This window comes from Onychomys torridus, chromosome 13, assembly GCF_903995425.1.
Source record: "Onychomys torridus chromosome 13, mOncTor1.1, whole genome shotgun sequence".
Taxonomy (NCBI): Eukaryota; Metazoa; Chordata; class Mammalia; order Rodentia; family Cricetidae; genus Onychomys; species Onychomys torridus.
Genome location: NC_050455.1, coordinates 21,658,489 through 21,675,248, shown reverse-complemented (window position 1 = coordinate 21,675,248; position 16,760 = coordinate 21,658,489). Strand labels below are relative to the sequence as shown.

Here is a 16,760-nt window from a genome sequence, read left to right as displayed (position 1 = left end):
TGTTTTTTAAGACATGGTCTCAATGTATATCCCTGACTGGCCTGGAACTCACTATGCATAACAGCCAGTCTAGCTTGAACTCATAGAGATCCACCTGCCTTTGTCTTCCCCAGTGCTGGGATTAAAAGTGTATGCCACCATGTTTGGCCCAAAAAGATTTTTAAAAACAGAGTTTGTTGATAAAAGATTGATTTCATTCTGAATTTAACATTAACATAATTATGCAGATTATTTTGTCTCATTTAGGACAGGGTCTTACCATACTGCTTAGATTGTATCTTCAAATTCACTTCATAGCCCAAGCTGGTCTATGTGTGATTCTTCTGTCTCACTCTCTTCAGTGCTGGTATTACAGGAATACGCAAACTACACCCAGCTTCTTACTTCATCTTAAACATCATTCTCAAGAAATACTTGAGTAGCTTTATCCACGTTAATCTTGATTGTCAACTTGAGGGGACTTGGAATCCCCACGAGATCAGAATCACCACCTTTGGGCATATTTGTAAAGGATTATCTAGTTCAGGTTAATTGATATGAGAAGACCTACCCTGAATGTGTTTGGATGGAACCATTCCCTGGGCTAGAGTCCTGAACTAAGTCAAAGGAGAGAGTGGGCTGAGCACTAGCATTCACCTCTCTGTTTCTTGACTGTGGATGTGATACGCCCCTGCTTCCCTGTATTCCTTCCCATGGTGCACCCTCAGACTGTGAGCCAAAATAAACCTTCTTCCCTTAAGATGGTCTTGTCAGGTATTTAACTAAGACATGGGGTTTTCTTTCTTCTACCAATAAATCAATAATAGCAATTATTAAGAAAGATCTCGAGGTCAAGGCCAAGGAATGTAAAATTCGAATAATGAAAGTGAACGCACTTTCAACTACAACACGGGTGGGGGTGCACGCCTTTAATCCCAGGGCAGAGGCAGAGGCAGGAGGATCTCTGTGAGTTCTGGGCCAGCCTGGATACAGAGTGAGTTCCTGGACAGCCAGGGCTATTTCACAGAGAAACCCTGTCTTGACAATCAAAACACACAAAAAGGAAAGTGACACAGATGTGCTGGCATACATTTTTAAAAACGGGGCTGGAGAGATGGCCACTTCCTGTAACTCCAGAATCCAACACCCTCACACAGACGTACAGGCAGGCAAAAAACCCACGCACAAAACATAAAAAACAACAACAACAACAACAAAAAAAAAACAACTTTCTACTTCATGTAGTAATGATCCAGTTACTAAGGTGGCCAAGGGAGCACAATCAGGAAGGCTCTGGAATCAGACCTTGGTCTCGACACTTGCTCTGCAACTAAATGGGTAGAAGAGCGGTGTCTTTATGCCATTTTCCTCATCTGTAATGCAGGAATAGAATCATACAGAATTAGGATATGTTTCTGTCCTAGTTTTGTGTCTGTTTCTGTGATTAATTACCCTGACAAAAAGCAGCTTAAGGGAGAGGGCATTTATTTTTGCTCATAATTCCAGGTTTCAGCCCATCACTGTGAGGTAAAGGCAGGAACCTGAAATGGCTAGCAGCATTCATAGTCAAGAACAAAGAGAATGAATGTACACATGCCTCCTGGGCTCTGCTGGCTTCCGTCACTCTTACAGTCTAGGACCCACCGTGGCCCCGGGAATGGTGATGCCCATAGTAGACAGGCCTTCCAGTCTCAATTAATATAATCAGATAATTTCCCAGAGGCATGCCACAGCCCAAACAAATCCAGACAAATCCTCATTGAGACTCCCCTCCCAGGTGATTGTAGATTGTCAAGTTGATAATTAAAACTAACCTGCCACAATGTCAAAAGTGAAATATTACATTGTAGCTCAGCTCAACAAACTGAATTAAGAAAATTAGACAGAGCCAGGTGTAGTGGTACATTTTTAATCCTAGCACTCAAGGAGTAGAAACAGGCAATTCTGTGAGTTTGAGGCCAGCCTGGTCCACACAGTAAGTTCCACAGCAGCCAGGAGCTCATTCTTCTGGCTTGGCCTTTCTTCTTCCCTGACTTGACTTTCAAAGAGGCTTGGAATAGCTGTGTATGACTATACTGGCTGACTTCCACAAGACCAGTGCTTACTACCTACTAGCCTCTGATGGTCTTAATATAGAACTTCTCTGGGAAAACTCACTCTATTTCCCTCTTATTTCTAGTCAAAACCCTTCTTACTGCTCACAAAATGTGCACCAGAGAATTAGAAATCATCCCTCTCTGATGTTCAAACCTTGAGTATGGAATTCTGTATCACAAGAAAACCTATGTTAACTGACAACTGGGGTCTGCTTCAGTTAGTTGATGTGATAAAACACCAGGACCAAGGCAAGAGTTTATCTGGGGCTTACAGCTCCAGAGGGTTAGAATCCACAATGGCGGACTGAAGGTAGAGTTTGGGTGGAAGCTACACCTTAGCTCCCCTCCCCCATCTCTCTCTCTCTCTCTCTCTCTCTCTCTCCAAACCCTGCCCCATCTGAGAAAATCCTCCCCCAGAGATGCTCAAGACCACACCTACAGGGTATTTAAACCATCTCCCAGAGAACAGCCTTGTGGTTTTTTGGTGTCTTCTCCTCATCTCCTCTTTGAGGGCTGAGAAATCACCTGGGAGTGTTTTACTCACTAAACCTGGACTTTTAATTCTTAATTCAGTTTGATTTGATTTGGATTACTGCATCAGGGGAGAGGCTTAATAACGGAGAAAGGAAACATTTCATCTGGTGCTGAGGTGATCCAGTCTTCCTGTGACCACATACCATGGCCGTGGGAAGCTATGCTCACTCTCTCTCCCCATACTTTCTCTCTGCCTGACTGGATCAACTTTTGGTCAGTGACCCCTCCCGATCTTGGGTTACCTTGCCAAGACGTGGCCACACCAGGGGCAACCCTTTTCCACACACTGGTCTAAGGCCCCCACCCTACCCCTGCCCTCTCCCGCTTCCCCCCTTCAGCCTGGCAATCTTCTCTGGTATCTTCTCATACCTGGTCTTAATGGCCTCTATGTCATTCAGGCCTCTACTCTCACTCCCCAGGAGCAAGGTTGAGGTCAGGCAGCAGTGAGACAGTATGCAGACCCAACCTACCTAGAGGACAATACGGTCCCTGTGGGTGATGTGGCAATGCCAGCTGCAGAGCCCTACTGGGACTACCAAGCAGGTCAGAAAAGCCACCAAAGGTGAGATCTCATGGTCTTGCAGCTGCCTCTCCAGGGTATGGCCATGGTCTCGGACAAAGTCGTTAATTTTGATAAGCTCTGAGAGATTAGGCAGCATGTTGATGAAAATCTGGTCATCTTTCTAAGTTGATTACAAGAGACCATGTTCAGTAATACCCGCCTTGACCCAGCCTCCCCAGTGGGAGCCACAACCTGTCCTGATTCCCACCTTCTTCTCCCCTTAATAGCCTTACATGTTCCTACTCCAGACTGTCCTGTCCCTACCTTCCCAGATCCAGTAGATCCCCAAATATGGAATACCTCCACTTCAGTAGTGGCTACTTAGCACCAGCGAGTTCTAATTTACCTTAAGGATTCCCCCTTCCCTTCCAGACCCCAGTTGTTGTTTTTTTCTAAAACCTATCGCCAAGGCCTTAAGCCCATTATCATCTGACTTTTACCTCAGGGACTTTTAATTACTATCAACTCACCCTGCAAAACCCTCCCATTCTTCCCATATGTAAGCCCTCCAGAGCTTACCATTTAGCTCAAGACCTCCACCTCATTAATGAGGCAGTTATTTCAACACACCCAGTGGTTAACAACCCCTACAACCTCCTGTCTAACATTCCTCCTGCCACCTCCCACTGCTGTTCTGGGTGTGTTGGAAAGATGCCTTCTTCACTACCCTCTCTCTACACCCTGACTCATACCTCCTCTTTGCCTTCACCTGGGAGGACCCCGACACCCGTCCTGCAGACCGTTTACATGGACTGTTCTCCCCCAGGGTTTTCAGGACAACCCTCAGTTTTTTGGCCCAGCTCTGGCTCAGGATCTTTCCACCCTTGACCCTGGTCCTAGCACACTCCTCCTTCTCTGCAGCCCACCCCCACTCTGCCACTGTCCCAACAGGCCACCTCTGCACCTGAACTACCTCGGCTCCCTGGGACACTGTGTTTCCCCACCTAAGGCTCAGCTATGCTCTCCCACTGTGGTGTATTTAGGTGTTCAATTCAGCCCACGGCCTAAGACCCTCACCTCTGACAGAGTCCAAGCCCTGAGCGGATTACAGCCTGCAGACCAGATTCTCTCATTTTTAGGCCTGTGGGATTCTTCCATCACTGGATCCCTAGCTTTACCATTATGGCCATGTCCCGATACCATGCAGCCAGAGAGACTCCCAAGGGGCTCCTCACCCACCATCACTGTCCACTGCCCCTTCTTTTTACTGTGAGCTGCCCTTCTAACAGCCCCCATCCTAGCTCTTACAGACCTCTCCCAACCTTTATACAGATGAAAGGTTGGTAGTAGCCACTGGGGTTCTAGTCCAACTGGTTGGGCCTTCCCACTGGGCCATCACATTTCTGTTCAAACAACTAGACCTCACCATCTGCAGATGGCAGCCATGCTTGAGAGGCCTAGCTGCAGCGGCTGAACATACACGAGAGGCTCTCCAGACCACCCTGTTCCAGCCAATCATGATATACTCCATCCGCCGCCTCTCAGACCTTCCGAGTCACTCCTCTCTCTCTCTTGCTCCTTGGACCCTCACTAGACCAAGTCTTTCATTCACTGTTTCTAGAAACCTCCCAAATTACCATGGCCTCTAGCCCTGCCCTAAACCCCGCAACCCTCCTTCCTGTCCCTTCCCTCCTCTGGTATCTCCTCTCCCTCCTGCCCAGTCTGTGGAGGCCTTACACTCATGCCAGCCTGGTCTCCTAGACTAACCCCTCACAAACCCCCAACTCACCCTCTTTGTTGACATAAGTTCTCTTACAGATAGATAAGGAAACTGCCAGGTGGTGTATGTAGTGGTCATTTCCACTAAACAGTTGAAGCGACCCACCTGTCAACTGGGACCTCTTCACAAAAGGTCAAATTAATCACCTTGACTAGTGCGCTCCAAATAGCCGAGGGTCAATGGGCTAATAGCTATACTGACTCTAAATATACCTTTTTTTTAATAGCCCACACTCATTCTGTACTATGGAGGAAAAGGGGTTTCCTCACTACCGGGGCATTCCCATAGTTAACAGACCCAAGCTCTTGGAGCCCCACAGCTCCCTGCAGAAGTAGCCAAAATTCACTGCCGGGGACATCAGTCCTCCAAGGACCCAGTGGCCTTAGGCAATGCCAAGGCTGACTCAGTAGCCCAGGAATTGGTCTCCAGCTCCTCTGGACCAACAGAACATACCTTGTCTTTGACCCCTCCTATCAGCCTTGTTACCAATCAGAGGAGAGGGATGAACTCCTGGAAAAAGGGGCCATGCAGACAAGGATGGATGGTTCTACTTAAATAACTCCACAAGCTCCCTCAGGACCAGGCACTGTCCATCATTTTAGACATCCACCAGACCTTACAAATAGGCCCAAAGCTTTGTTCCATTTCTTACAGCCCCTCTTTGACCTCACCCATCTTTAAGCTTGAATTTCACAGGTTTACTCCTCCTGCCAGACCTGTGCTGAGGCCAACCCACAGGGGTCCCTCCAGATATGTCAGCGTCTGCACCAGCTTTGAGGATACATGCCCACTCATAAAAAGCTCTGTTGTCAACAACCTTTGTTGACACCTTTACAGGATGGATAGAAACCTCCCCACTTTCAGGGAAACAGCAGATGTGGTGGCTCGAGTACGTCTGGACCACATCATCTATTTGGCCTGCCACAGACCATACAAATCAACAAGGAGCCAGTCTCCATTGCCAAGGTCGTGGAGCTCTCGTTGGAAGTTTCTCAACATTTCCTGGAAGCTCCACATCTACCATCAACAATCCTCGGGAAAGGTTAAGAAGGCCAATGAACTCTTCATTGAACTCGGGTTGTCTTGGCCCTCCCTCCTCCCTATGGCCCTTACTTGCTTCCAAGCCACCCCATACTCTCCAACAGGCCTAAGCCTGTTTGAGATCCTTTATGAAGGTCCTTCCTCCTCAATTACCACCTCCTGGCCCAGACTCCTCCACTAGTCAGGTACCTCCCCCTACCTCTCCCTCCTGAGGTCCCTTCTCCATCCACATGCTGACAGCTGACTCCCTGGCCCCATGCCAATGGACCCAACTAGCCCTGAGCCTGCCCCACTCTCCTGGGGGGACCAAGTACTCCTCAAACAGCTAGCTCCTAAGTCTCTTGAACCCGATGAACAGGACCCTACACTATGATCCTTACCACCCTTTTGGCTGCCAAGCTCCTCAGACACCAATGTTGGTACCATCTCTCTCAGCTCAAGCAGGAACCTATTCAGGGCACGTGGTCTACCCAGCAGCTGGAGCCCTCCAGCCTCTGATTTTCTAAGATATCCTAGTGAAGGACATGTCTACTCTTCAGCCTTGCACATTCATCTTTGTCAGTAGAACCAGGATTCTTAATGGCAGTCATAGGGCAGGTGTTAATAATATATTTTATATTCTAGCAATTTGCCTTCCCTGCTTCCTCAAGAAACAGATTCCTGAGGTTTCCAGGATGGCAGTTAACTAGATGCTTCAAAACCTATACCTCCCACTGAGTGTGAGTGAGCCCACTGACTCCCAACTGCCCCTCCCTGCATCGTCCAATTACCACAGGAAGTAGGTAGATTTAAACCAGCGTCCATATACCCAAAGAGCGTGGGATGTTCGGGTGGAAGCTCCACCTCAGTCCCCCACTCCCCCATCTCTATCTCTCTCTCCAAACCCTGCCCCATCTCAGAAAACCTGCTGAAATTTGGCTCTTCCCCCAGAGATGCTCAAGACCACACTTACAGGGTAAGTGTAAACTGTCCCACAGAACGGCCATGTGGTGGTTTTTTTTTGTGTGTGTGGGGGGGTCTCTTCTTCCCGTCTCCTCTCTGGGGGTCAAAAAATCATCTGGAAGCATTTTACTCATTAAACCTGGACTTTTAATTCTTAATTTGGTTTGATTTGGATTACAGTGTCAGCAGAGAAACTTAGTATCAGGGTACAGAAATTTTTCAGGTAGCAGGTGGCAGGCAGGAACAGCAGCTGAGAGCTCACTTCTTGATCTGCAAATAGGAAACAAGAGAGAGCTAACTCAAAATGGCATCCATCTTTTGAAACCTCAAAGGCCACCCCAGTGCTATACTTCCTCCAGGAAGGCCACACCTCCTAACCTCTAGAGACAGCTACCAACTGTGGACCAAGTATTCAAATGCCTTCAGCTTCTGGAGGAACATTTCATTCAAATCGCCACATTCCGCTCCATGGCACACACAGGCTTATGGCCACATCATAGTGCAAAATGCATTTAGTCAAACTTCAAAAGTCCAGTTTCTGAGACTCAAGAAAATCTTTTAATTGGAACCCCCTGCAAAATCAAAAGCAATTAATCACATTCTTCCAACATACAATGGCACAAAATATATATTACCATTCCAAAATTGAGGAATCACAGCATATGAAGAAATACTGCACCAAAGGAAGGCCAAAACACAGCAGGGCAACCTCTTATATCCTGTAGCTCCGTGTCTGATGTCAAAGGGCTTAAATGGCCCTTCCCTTTTGGCTTTGCTGCCTCTAAGACAGATCTTTCTTTCTCAGAGTGGGTTCCACTTTTTGTACGAAGCTCTCTTTGGCAGATATGCCTTGGCTCGGGCACCTCTAACATCTTGTGGTCTTCAGTGCAATTCATACTTGACTTCCACATGCCTGGCCCCAGTGGCTCTCCTTAACTGTGGAGGCAGGTTCTACAACTCCTTTACATGTGTGTCCTTCATGACTCTAAGCCAGAACTCGATGGCTGACACTGACATTTTGTTAATTCCTTAGGTCTTTTCCTTTCACAAATTGGAAGTTCAGATGAGTGGGGTCTTTGCAAGAGGGCATCCATTCCAATGCAGATTTGGCCTCCCTTAACAGTTACAGTCTGTCTTCCAGAACAAGCCTTGACTGTAACATTAACTTTGCCAGTATCCTTTTCCTCTCCAAGCTCTACATTTTGTATTTCTTTCTGCCCTATTTGCTCTTCATTGTAGACCTGCAAAAAAATAATTTCTAACAACCACAAAACAGAGTTAGTTTTTTAGGCTGTTTTGAAATCTCCTCTGTCAAAGACATTAGTCTATTACTTTTAAATTTAACCTCAGGCAAGTTCTTACAAAAAGGGCAGAAGGCCACCATGTTCTTTGCCAAATATTGAAAGAATGGTTTCCAGCTCAGTTGCTTATATTGTTCCCCTCTGAGAACTTGTGAGCTAGTTCACACTACTTTCAGTACTTTCTTGAAAGTTTCTACTAGAATGGCCCATTAAGCTCTGCTTACAGCATCCAATGGCTTTTCTAGTCCAGAGTTCCAAAGGCTTCCACATTGCTCCCCGAACCACATGGTCAAAGTCTATCACAGTAATACCCCACTCCTGGCACCAACTTCTACATTACTTTTCTATTGTGATAAAACACCATGACCAAGGCAACTTGTAGGTGGTTTATTTTGGGCTTACGGTTTCAGAGGGTTGGAATCCATGATGACACAGTGAGGACAGCAGGTGACAGGCATGAGGAGCAGCTGAAAGCACACATCTTGAACCACGAGCAGCAAACAGAAGGTGGTAACTCAAAATGGCACGAGTCCTTTGAAACCTCAAAGCCTACCTCCAGTAATATACTTCCAGTAAGGTCACACTTCTTAACCTTCCACAAACAGCCACCAACTGCAGACCAAATATTTAAATGACCCAGATTTATGGGTGTTGAGTAGCAATTTCCTCTGAGATCGGCAGAGTCCATCTCCCAGGGAAGCTCCTTAAAATAGAAAGCAAATAACTCAAAATAGCTTCAAGAAGTCCCTGAGACTGACCAGATTTACTAGGCCCTTTCATTCCAGGCATAAATAAGGTCAGCTAAACGTCACTCTTGGATTAGCCAAGCTGCAAAGATGACTGAGACAAGCTAAGCTGCAAAGAAGACTTTAGACCAGACCAGCTGTCTGGAGGATGTAGAGACTGGCTGAGCGGTCTGGAAGAAGGGACTTAGATTGGTAAGGACACTCTCTAACCTGTTGAGTTCCCAGCTTTTGTGAGCTGTCACCCATGCTGAGTGGGCTTTGGTCATGCAGCTGTCTTTGAGTCATTTCTGCTCCTGTGACCCCAATAAAACTCACTGGTTCACCAAGTTGGATTTCAGTGGTATCCATATTTTTGGTCTGTCATGGACTCTATCTGTGGTGAGCAGACGGGTGTGTGTTACATCTCCCCAGGAACATCTGTCACACCATAACTGGTCTTCAAAAAGGAGTAAGAGGACTGACTGGTGAAACAGAGGGCTGCTGGACTCAGTAGGTAATGTGTTAACTGTGCCAGCCTAAAACAATGAGTTCAATGCTTAGAATCCATGAAAGGCGGGAGAGAACTGATTCTACACAAGTTGTCCTCTGACTTTTACATATGCTATGCAGTGCCCTTGCATACATACATCATACACACATGAAATAATATGTATTTTTAGTAAGGGAGAAATGAAGAAAGCAGAGGAAGTTCATTACCACCAGACCTACCTTTAAGAAATGCAGAAGGGAATCCTTCAAGTTGTAAAGAAAGGATACCAGGCATAAACTCAAAGCTATATAAGCATATAAAATTTTCCTATAATAATAAACACACAAACAGAAAAACTAGTACTATTGTAATTTTGGTTCACAATTCTTTTTATTCTTTAACAGTATTTAAAATAGAAAAGCATAGAAAGTTATAAACTTGTTCTTGGACACACATTATGCTATTTATGACATTGATAATGTAAAAAAGGGGAATAGAGCTATAAAGAGAAGAAGCTTTGTATGTGATCGAAGCTATTAGTTTAAAATAGATTGTTGTAACTTTAGGATGTTTCATGTAAACCTCATAAAACCGCATATATAATATACACAAAAAGAAATGAAAATAAATCAAACGAGCCACTATAAATATCAAACACACACACACACACACACACACACACACACGTAAAAGAAGAAATGAAGGACAAATAACTGTAATAGAGAACAACAAAATGGCAAGAATGAGCCCTTTCCTTTAATAGTTACAGGAGTTACTTTTACTTTGTCAATGGATTTAATTACCAAATAGAATATACAGCTGGGAAGAATAAGTTCAAAACCCAAGGTTCAACTACATATATTATACAGGAGACTCACTTTAGAAGTAAACACACTAAATTGATAGAATGAAAAGCATGTCCCATTCAACTACAGTAACCCAAAGAGGGAAGTAACACACAGGATACAGAAAAAAAGGACTTCAGTCAAAGCTGCTTCAAGAGACAAAGGCAATCACATAATGAAATAAGGATATTTATATCATCAATCAGACACAGCAATTATCAACAAAGACATGCCAACTAAAATTGCTAAGTGTATGAAGAAACTATGACAGAGAACTATGGAAGAAATACAACGATTCAAGGGTAACATATAGACTAGTAAGGCAGATAAACAAGAATAAACAAAACTTGAACACCACCATAGACTATTTGGACCTCAAAACACATATACAGAGCCCATCACCCAGTAAGAAAAAAACACATTTTTCTCAAGTGCATATGGAACACTTCCCCAGATACATCAGGGCCACAAAGAGCCTTAACACATTAAGGGAAACTACAAACCCCACAAACATGTGTAAAATAAATAGGACCCCCACCCCAAACAGAGTTTCTCTGTGTAGCCCTGGCTGTCCTGGAACTCACTCTGTAGAGCAGGCTGGCCTCAAACTCAGAAATCAGCCTGCCTCTGCCTCCCACGTGCTGGGATTAAAGGCATGCACCACCATTGCCCAGCTAAATAGGACATTTTTAAACAACTGATAGTTGAAAGAAGAAATCACCAGGGAAATCAGAACACTCCCTGAAACAAACAAACAAACAACCCACAAAATAGCAGAGGTGTTGGGGTACAACAAAAGCAATGCTGAAATTCATGGCTATGCAGCAAGGTTCTCAATAGCCGAATTTTATTCTTCAAGGAACAAGGAAAAGAGCAAGGAAGCAAACAGATCAGAGGAAAAATAACACAATCAACAATTGGTCTTTCAAATAACTAACATAACTGACAAACTTTCAGCTAGATTGGCTAGGAAAGGAGGGAAAAGCTCAACTAACTAAAGTTAGAAACCAATGAGGACCCTGGGCTAGGGAGATGGCTTAGTAGATAGTGAGTCTGGATATCTGGAAAAATCTAGGCAGGGGTGTGGCTCTCTGTAATCCCAGGATGTGAGAGACAGAGATGGGGGATCCCTAGGGCAACATGACTAACTAGTCTAGCCAGTCAGGGGCTCTGTATTCAATAAATAAAGATAAAGGAAGAGACCTCATCCACTTGCACACACATGAACACATATACACACAGTGATGTACCTTTAAAAAGGGGTGGGAATATCATGACAGGTTTTCCAAGAATGAAAATGAAGCACTATAAACTGTATCATCAATATATCCATTGGATAATAGATGAAATAGAAAAAACACCAACTTTGATTCATGAAGAAATATAAATCTAAATAGGCAGCCCTCTAACTAGTAAGAATATACCTACTATTAAAACCTTCCCAACAAAGGAAAGCCCAGGACCACATGACAGTAAATTCTACCAACCATCTAAATAACAGTTTTGTTTTTTTTGTTTTTTTTCTATTTGAGAAAGGTTCTCAACATAGAGTCTTGGATGACTAGGCTGGCCTTGAACTCAGAGATCCTCCTGCCTCTGCCTCCCAAGTATTGGAATTAAAGGCATGCACTACCATGCCTGGCCAAATGAAAATTAATTCTGACAAATTATTCTGAAAACTTACAAAGGAGGAAGCATTTCCAAAGTATGAGGCCAGCACTACCCTGATACCAAAACCAAACAGGCACAATAAAACTACAGGTCAAAGTGCTACAAAAATCCTTAAAAACAAAACCAAACCATAATCACAACAAAAAAAGCCTAACATGGACTACCAATCCTGGTAACCTGAGTTTGATCTTCAGAACCCACAAAGTAGAATGAAAACTGACTTATGTTATCCTCTGCTACACAATCACACATACACACTAAATGTAAAATTAAAAAATTACTAGCAAACAGAATTCAACAATACATTAAAGGGGTTATGTGGGATTGGAGAGGTGATGGCTCAGTGGTTAAGAACACTGGCTGCTCTTGCAGAGGACCCAGGTTCAATTCCCAGCACCTGCACAGCAGATGACAACCATCTTATTAACTCTAGTTCCAACTCTAATACCTCTTACGGTCTCTATGGGCACCAGGCACACATACAGTAAACACACATATATACATGTAAGTAGATATCCACACATATAAAATGAAATAAAACTTTTTCAAAAGTATTAGGTATTATGACACAATTAAAAAGGATTTGCTGACAGAATGTTAGGATGATCTGGCATAACAATAACAAAAATCGATGATGGGTTGGGGCGAGAGCTCAGTTGGTAAAAGTAGATTGCCTTATAAGCAGGAGGACATGTGTTCGAGCCCCCAGGATCTAGGAAAAGTCATATGTGATGGTGTACATTTATAATCCCAACACAGGTAAGCAGAGAAAGGTAGATGCCTGGGCCTTACTGGCCAGCCAGCCAAGCCTATTTGGAGAGTTCCAGGACAGTGAGAGGCCCTGACTCAGAAAACAAGATGGATGATGCCTGAGGAATGATCATCAGGGGTTTCTTCTGACCTCCACACCACCTGTGCACCTGTGCACCAGGCACTCATGCATACATATGTATAACTGAAAACACACACACACACACACACACACACACACACACACACACACACATATTAGTGAAATACATGGTATCAAGATGAAGAAAAATCCACAATGATTTCAAATGATACAGAAAAAGCATTTCACAAAATTCAATATCCTGTCATGATAAAAACTCAATAAATTAAAAGTAGAAGTAAAGTCAAAAACACAAAAGTCTACAATACTCAGTGAATAAAGACAAAGCCTTTTCTTTAAAGCCAAGAAAACAAGAATGCCCATTTTTATCACTTGTATTCAATGGTCTCCTAGAAATTCTAACCATCAGGCAAGAAGAGGAAGTAAGGTATCCAAAGAGAAAGGAAGAGATAAAATTACCTGTTCCATTTGCTCATACTAATGAACAATGATCCTTAAATGGAAATTAAGAAAATTATTCAATTTAGAATAACATTACAAAGAATTAAAACATTTGGGAATAAATTCAACCAAAGACTTCAAATGGAAAGACATATTCTGCTTGAGGACCAGAATACTTACAATTGTTAAAACTCAGTACTACTTCAAATGGCAGATTTAAAACAATCTGTTAAAAATCCATTGATGGCTACAAACAGAGAAGTCACCCAGAATTCATATAAAACCTCAAGGAACCCCAGATAGCCAAAACAATATGGAATAGAAAAGTGGAGGGGACGAGAAGATGGTTCTTCAGGTAAGTGTCTGCTGGGCAAGCCTGATGACCACAGAACTCAGGCAGAAGAATCTACTCCCAAAAGTCATCCTCTGACTTCCACATGCAGCTGTGGCCTATGCCTGCACACATCCATACAATGTTGAAAAGTGAATAGTGATCATATTACTTCAGAATTTACTATGAAGCTCCAGTAGTCAAAACAGTATCATGAGTTTAGAAAGAACAAAACATCAAAAGGAACGAAGTAAATTACAGAAACAAACCCTCATACAGACAGTTTTGAGAAGGGGCCCAAGGCCATCAATGAGGAAGGGACAATCTTCTCAACAAATGATGTAAGGAAATTCATATTCCTAAGAATAAAAGCAGACCCTTTCATAACATACAATTGTCTCAAAAATGGATCAAAACTTTTTTTACATAGCCCTCACATAAAGCTACATAACTCATTTGGTGATACCACAGCATAGGAAATAAGTTACATCAAAATTAAAATTACTTTTGTACCAAAGAACAAGAACGATCAAGAGTCAAAAGGACGGGGGAGACTATTTGTAAATCATGCATCTGACAAGGCATTTATACATGTATATCTAAAAAGGCCGGTAAGATAATTCAGTGGCCAAAGTGCTTGCTGCAAGTCTTGTAACCTGTTTCATCCTTAGAATCTACGTAAAAGTGGAAGGCAAGAACTCTATAAACTCATGATTTTCCATAAGCATACCATGGTACATAAATTAAAAAGTGGGTTCCTAGAATAGTCTAAATCAGAGGCAGAAAGCAGAATGAAGTTGCCAAGAACTGGAAGAAGCTAAGGGTTTTGTTTGTTCATTTTGAGGCAGGATCTATGCAGACTTAGCTGTCCTGGAGCTCACTATATAGACTAAGATGGCTTTGAACTCAGAACTCCTCCTGCCTCTGCCTCCTTAGTGCTGGGATTAAAGGTGCATGCCACCATGCCCAGTCTACAGCTAAATTTTGTTAAAATGAAGATTTCTAGAGATGGCTTTCACAATATGAATTCAGCCAATGCACCTAAACTGTACAGTTCAGATACAATCTTTTTGCCAAAATGAAAATATTTTCAAAAAACAAACAAACAAACAAACAAACAACCTGAGTGACTAGGCAACATTCCATAAAAGAGGTCAAAGTTAACATGGCCAGTCCTGAGACAAACTGTCCAGGCTGGCTTTGTACTTATTATGTAACCAGGTGTCCGTGGTGCATGCCAGGCAAGCACTCTACCAACCGAGCTGCATTATTCAGGCCCTAAAAACCATGTTATGCTTAGATATCTGGAGCTTAAGAGGAAAGCTTGCCTATAAGCTACTCACATGGGTTGCAAAAGAAATCATATAGAGAACATAATGAAAGTGGCAGGATGGGAAATGTTGAAGAGTCTATTATATAGGAGCTAATTTCAGTATTCTGAAAATTCAGTAAATAGGAATTAAAAAGGCAATGGGTCAGGCTTGGGACGCCCCTAAAAAGACACACAACAGAGATAATTTAAACTTAGTAATTTCTCTTTAAACAGTGTAGAACCTCCCATCCCCTTGAACTTCAGGGTATGGTTTCATCACTTGCTTGTTGTATTTATCTTACCTAACACTGTGGTAAGTGGAGCTCATCCCAAGACACCAAAACTCAAAATAATTCTCAAAATCCTTCTGTTCATGTTTAGAACTGTTTTGTGGTTCATTATATACTGTTTATCACTTTTAGCTAATGGAATCAAACAATGCTGGGGGTGGTCTGCCTCCACCTAGTGCTGAGTTGCTTTGTGAGGTCCTTCTGCATCAGCCCACCTGCTCTCCTATGCAGAGTACTCATGGGCTTTGACAGGCTCTTCCCGACCCCCAACCCCATTTTGGTTTTTTGAGACAGGGTCTCTCTGTGTAGCTCTGGCTGTCCAGGAACTCTCTATGTAGACCAGGCTGGACTGAACTCAGAGATCTACCTGCCTCTGCCTCCCAGTGCTGGGATTAAAAGCATGAACCATAGGGCCTGGCTTTAAGATTTTACTTTTCTGGTTGTGAGCCTTGCCTTTAAGGGCTGAGTCATGTGTGCAGGTGCAGAGGCCAGAAGAGGGTGCTGGATCCCCTAATGCTGGAATTACAGGAAATTGTGAGCTGTTCAACATGGGTGTTGGGAATAGATCCTCTGCAAGAACAGCAAATGCTCTTTATCACTGAATCCTTTCTTCTAGCCCCCCTTTTAATGGGGGAGGGGGTTCAAGACACGGTTTCTCTGTATAACTCTGGCTGTCCTAGAACTCTCTAAGTAGACCAGGTTGGCCTTGAACTCAAGAGATCCTCCTGCCTCTACCTCCCAGTGCTGGGATTAAAAGTGTGCACCACCACACCTGGCTTGAGAGGTTCTTGCAGAGTTTTAGTCCATGAAATCCACATTCCTTCAACTGCCCAAAGGTCACTGAGGCCCATAATACTCTGTTTTTAAAAAATCAAGGCCTCACTTCATATCAGAAAAAGGGGTTTTTTGTAATTAATGGGTTACTGATAACTTTCTTGATCTACAGAAATCTCTCATGATTTTTAAGAATTCTCAAAACCAAACAAAAAACTGTAAACTGTGTTCCTCCCTTTTCTATTTGCCCAATTGCTATATGTAACTAAGCAACTTCCAATTACATCTACATCTCTTTTAAGAGTTTCTTAACCTTTTCTCTCCACAGTTTAACTCCCAAGATTTAAAAAAAAAAAAAAAAATAAAAAAAAAAATCCCTACTAGGAGAAACAAGAAGTAAGTTTGGTGTACTTCAACCCCAACTGGGATACCATAATCTTTACTTGAACAGGGTCTTGCTAAGTGTCAGGCTGGTGGGGGAACTCCCAATCCTCCCGCCTCCACTTCCAGCGTGCTACACAATTCACTTCTGATACCAAATGCTCAGGATTAATGTAAGAATTCACAGTGCTAGGGATCAGGCTTCTTCCACAAGACTGCCCTGACCTCAGACATGAGCTGCAAGTCATATCTTCAAGCCATCAACATTCCAGGATGGCTATAAAGTGGGACATTCCCAAGAACTTCTTGGTTTAACAATTTGCTGAACGATTCACACAACTCAGAAAAGCACTATGTCTTTCAATAAAAAATTGTAGTTATGACCAGTCTCACTAAAAAAGATACAAATTCGGCCAACCAGGTCAATGGAGGTAATGCAGAGCTTCTGTGCCCTTGCTCTCCTGGCACATCA

General features: G+C 43.3%; 1 protein-coding gene across 3 annotated transcripts in view; it reads right to left on the bottom strand.

Annotated features, from left to right (window-relative positions):
• Positions 1-7,004: 7,004 nt before the first annotated feature.
• Iws1 (interacts with SUPT6H, CTD assembly factor 1) overlaps positions 7,005-16,760 on the bottom strand; it is a 42,101-nt gene continuing 32,345 nt past the window's right edge. Inside the window, exons 15-17 of one of the 3 annotated variants that reach the window (XM_036204453.1) lie at positions 9,630-9,717; positions 7,510-8,878; positions 7,005-7,144 (exon numbers count right to left, since the gene is read on the bottom strand). The gene's annotated coding sequence lies outside the window, so the exon portion shown is untranslated. Of the gene's footprint in view, positions 7,145-7,245; positions 8,879-9,629; positions 9,718-16,760 lie in introns of those variants that run through there. The other 2 variants (XM_036204454.1, XM_036204455.1) reach the window with 2 other exon arrangements.